The sequence below is a fragment of the Nicotiana tabacum genome, chromosome 6 (genome assembly GCF_000715075.1).
Source record: "Nicotiana tabacum cultivar K326 chromosome 6, ASM71507v2, whole genome shotgun sequence".
Classification (NCBI taxonomy): domain Eukaryota; kingdom Viridiplantae; phylum Streptophyta; class Magnoliopsida; order Solanales; family Solanaceae; genus Nicotiana; species Nicotiana tabacum.
Window position 1 is genome coordinate 122,354,566 of NC_134085.1, and position 4,499 is coordinate 122,359,064.

Consider the following 4,499-nt stretch of genomic DNA (forward strand, 5'->3'; position numbering starts at 1 on the left):
AAGATACTTACCTAGTTTTGCAACCAAATTCAAGATTCCAATAAACTTTCGCCTCGCGAATTCGTGTCTGAAAGCTTCAAATCTAGTCACAAACAATTCAATATACTCAATACGAGTCATAGGAATTAATTCCATATGAAATTACTAATATTCCGGATTAAAATCCAAAATTCATTTAAAAATCGACGCGAGACCCACATTTTGAATTCAAAAAACTTACAAAATCCGAACACCTGTTCTGATACAAGTTCAACCATACAAAAATTATCGAATTCCGACATCGGATTGCCTTTCAAATCTTCAATTAAAATCTTTGAAAATTTCTACCATTTTCAACCTAATCTTTACTCATTTGAACTCAACAATCTTCCAACAAACCTTATTTTTACATACATGTATTCATAATACTCTTACAACCAAGAATCATACTCCTAATCACCCATCTTTACCCCCCAAACTCGAAATTAAAGACTAGGGTATCAAATCCTTACATCTTAGATGAAGATCTTGTGATTGTGTTTCTTGATTCTTGAAGATTGATGCAAGATTGGATGATTTGAATGTTGGGTTTCTTCCTTATCTCTATAAAAAGCTCTCACCTCTCTCTAGAATGCTCCAAAAATCACCCCAAAATAAACCCCAAAGCCTATTTATCAAATAGGGTCGAGTTATGAAAATAGAAAAATGAAGCCTCCAAAACCAGGTATGCGATCACAGAATGCATCGCGCAATAGCTATGTGGGTTGCGGAATAGATCACAAAAAAGGTTCCCAGAACTGGGCTACACTGGGCCATTCTGCGACCATTTTGCGATCGCAAAATAATTTTGCGGTTTGCATAATTGGCCGCAGAATCGCATTTTTCCAGCTTTTGGTAATATGGTCATAACTTTGTGTAGGAGTGCCCAAATGATGAATAATTTGAAGAGTTGGAAACTAGACTCAAAAATATTTCATTTGATAGGTTGTTCATAATATAACACCTTATATATATGTAGATATGCTCATCCAAAGTGTGGTCTTGTGCGTACTCTTCAAAATTTTAGACTATCATGCAATTTTCCAACTTGACCTAGACTTAGGTCTTTCCTTAGACTCCATATCTCTTATAATATTCCTCGTACACTTATTATAATATCAAATTGATATCCATCATATTATTAGTCCTCGTTCGCACATACAATAATATAATTAGAACACGTCAATATTCTAATTTCGCCAAAATGTGCCGAATTGTTCTACATCCTTCCAACCCCAATTTCGGACATACGCCTAACTCTGAAATTATCATAAGAAGCTATTGACATTATTAAAATTCCATTCTGAGTTCTTTTGCTCAAAAGTCAACTCTTCGGTCAACTCTTTCCATTTAAGCTTATAATTAAGATTTTTTTTCTTTAAATTTAACTCTAAATCTTACGAAAAGCAAACTCGACCACACATGCGGGTCATAATGCATATTATGAAGCTTCTTTATGACATTAGTAGCTGAACGAGGAGTAAATTCTAAAAACGACAAGTCAGGTCGTTACAACCAATAGTACCACCTATGACATTCAAGGCATAACCAATGGTTAGCCTTCTGTATTCGGTAAAATCAGAGGGTCCAATTCTCCATCGTTGTAATGTCTCGAAGTCTCAAAATCACGGTCGAGTTTCATCCCTCGAGGGATATCGATGCTTGACCTCAAGACTGTATGAGACCAACGGTTATGAAAAGAAAGTGGGGAGTTCCCAAGGCGTGAAGTTAGAGCTGACAAATCTGTCAGGCTAGTTTGAGCCCGTATCGGGGCATTAACTAGGTGTCCCATCTCCATATCTTTGTAATAAATACACTTGTACCATGTTGGGATTCCCCCTCTTATATAAAGGAGATCCTTATCATTTTGGAAACATCTGTTGCTCCATACTAAATATACTAGAACATTCTCTCTGCTGTCTAACTATCACGACCCTAACCCTAAACTCGGTCGTGGTGGCGCCTCTCATGAAGACAAGGCTAGCCAGTTTAACCCATTTCGTCTTTTAAAGCAGCTAATCAACACAAAATAGTCTAAACATGATTAATAATACTGAATAGCGGAAATATCGATAACAATGCAGAAAATTCAGACACAGCCCTAACTGGGGTGTCACAAGTCATGAGCATCTACGAGTTATAATACAAGTATGCTAGATCCAATAACTAGTACAATGTTCGATAGGAATAGAAATGACAAGATAATGGAGACATGGGGCTGCGGACGTTAACAACTACCTCGTAATCCCTGAAAGCTGCCTGGAACTGGAGGAATCAACGCTCAGGAGCGGAACCAACTGTAAGCACGTGATTTTTTCCCTATGAAAGAATTACTCCCAAAAAATTCAAAATAAAAGGATTTTCCTTTGTGTGCAATTTTGAGAATTTTTGCGGCATTTTAGGATAATTATTTGTATTTGTCCATGCATGTTTATTTGTTAAATTAACAAAAAATACAAAATATGTCGCATTTGCATTTAGGATTTAATTTTACAATTAGGAGTAATTAAGTTTGTTTTACAAGAATGAAAATTACAAAAATATGCATCGTTTGCATTTTTAGCATTCAATGTCAAATTGTGCAATTTTGTTTTAATGAGTGTTTAATTATGTATGATAAATGTTGCTAGGAATTAGTTAGTATTTTTGATAAGTTAATTTAGTTTATAACTTAATTTAGAATTTTAGTTTTATTAATTAGAAAGTAAAAGAAAAGAGAGCAAAAAATAAAGAAAAATCGGAATTGGGCCTCTTCTTCAATTTTGAACCTAGGCCCAAAACACCTCTACCCAAACTAAATAACCCCTTATACAACCCAAAGACCCACCGGGTCGACCCGACCCGGTCCGCCCCATAACCCCAAATGACCTAACCCCTCATAATCTTTACTTCATTTTTACTAAACCTAAACCTAAACCCATCCGCCCCCCTCTCTTTCTCTCTTCACCCTCACCATGAACAACCCCTCCAAGCTCCCAACCATGGCTGCCTCCTCTTCTCCTTCAACACACACGCACGCACGCACACAGTCGTCGACCCCCCAAGCCATGAACGACCTCCCCTTCAGATTCGTCTTCTCCATGTCTATCTCAAGCTCGACAATGGTTGCCCCTTCACCTTCATCTTCTCAAACGACCACTCAGCTCACATCTTCAACCAACGACCAGCCATGAACGACCCCGCTGCCACTGCTTCATCGCCACTGCTGCTCCTGCTATATCCAGACATCAACGACGAACAGCTCGTTGACCTCCAGCAAACCCAAACATCTCACGTCCCATGGTTGCCCTTTTTGCATCTGCTTCACGTCCAAATCACCATGTCTGCTACTTCTGCTACTTCGTCTTCTTCGTCGTTCTCCTCCGCTCACCACTGCCCAAACCACTACCATCGCTTCTGCTTCACCTCCCATGACTGCCTCGTCGAGCATCTGCTTCAAAACCAGCTGCACCTGCTGCGTTGCTGCTGCCTTCTGCTTGGTCCAGCTTCGTTCTCCTCGCAACTGCTTCGTTTTTCAAACGACACCAAATGACCATCTTCTTCGATGGTCCGTTCGTGGTCGTCTTCGGCGTCGAGTTATTTTGGTGCGATAATTGTTTCCGGGCAGATTTGTTTTCGTTCGAGTTCATCGTCGTTCCGATCCGGTTAGTTGGTTTAAGTTTCATTTCTGTCCGTAATTTGTTTGATGTGTTCGGATATGAAATCAGATATGTTTGATATTAATTTCGTGTTTATCATTTTGTTATCTTCTTCAGTTTGTTTCATTTTTTTTCTTGTTTATTTTTATGTAGAAATTGTTAGTTTAATTATAATGTTGCTAGTTTTAAGTTGAAGTTCAATTAATTATTTCTTCAGTTTGTTCTTATTAATTTAAGAGGATTTTATGTAGAAATTGTTAGTTTAATTATAATGTTGCTAGTTTTAAGTTGAAGTTCAATTAATTATTTCTTCAGTTTGTTCTTATTAATTTAAGAGGATTTAGTTTTTAATATAGAAATATGTTAGTCCTTCGTCTTGACTGTAATATTGTTAGATTTAGTTTGAATTTGTTGATTAAATTTGTTTAGGAATTGGTTATATTTGCTGTATTTTGGTTGAAATTGATTAGGTGAATTGGTTATAGCTGATGAGGGTAGATTGGTAAATTGCAGTATTTTCAGGGGTAAAATGGTAATTTCAGTAAGGTCGGAGGGGTATTTTCGGAATTGAAAATTTGAACAATTATTTAATCTGAGTGCTCCGTCCACTAGGCATTAATAATATTAAAATAGTACATGGTGGGGGACAAGACATGAGGTAGTGGGGGGTTGATATAATTGTTTAATATAGTGGGGGACAAGACATAATATAGTGGGGGAATAATATAATTGTTTAAGGTAGGCATGGGGGACAAGATATAGTGGAGTGAGAATAATGTATTTGTTTAATGTAGTGGGGGACAAAACATGTATGCATGGGGGACAAGAGAATTAAATAAGAAA